Source organism: Elephantulus edwardii, unplaced genomic scaffold (genome assembly GCF_000299155.1).
Source record: "Elephantulus edwardii isolate Elephantulus edwardi_28Jun2011 unplaced genomic scaffold, EleEdw1.0 scaffold00184, whole genome shotgun sequence".
Classification (NCBI taxonomy): domain Eukaryota; kingdom Metazoa; phylum Chordata; class Mammalia; order Macroscelidea; family Macroscelididae; genus Elephantulus; species Elephantulus edwardii.
Window position 1 is genome coordinate 640,350 of NW_006399934.1, and position 594 is coordinate 640,943.

Genomic DNA, 594 nt, shown 5'->3' on the forward strand with positions numbered 1-594 from the left:
TAGGTTGAAAAGGTATGGAGATAGGATGCATCCCTGGCGTACGCCCTTCCCAATTTTGAACCATGCAGTGTTCCCTTGCTCTGTTCTGACGCCTGCCTCCTGGTCCAAGTATAAGTTTCGCATTAGAACTATCAAGTGTTCTGGGATGCCCATTCTTCTCAGAGATGATCCCATCGCAATGCATCTTTTAATTTTCTGTCTGCTGGTCCCAAGAGTGTTGGTTGTGTAGCCAAGCAGACTAAAGCTGTGAACAATCTCAATCTCTTCACCATCCATCTTGATGCTACTAATTGGTCCAGTGGTGAGAATCTTTGTCTTCTTGACATTGAGTTTCAGTCCCTATTGGAGGCTGCAGTCCCTGACCCTCAGCAGCAAGCACTTCAGGTCCTCCTCAACTTTAGCAAGCAGTGTTGTGTCATCTGCATAATGCAGATTGATGATAGATCTTCCGCCAATCCTGATGCTGCATTTCTCCCCATAGAGCCCAGCCTCCCAGATGATCTGTTCTGCATAGAGGTTGAAAACTAGGCCAGGAGCCGACTGTGGAACAGACCACCAACTTCTCATATGCAAGTTCAAGTTGAAGCTGAGGAA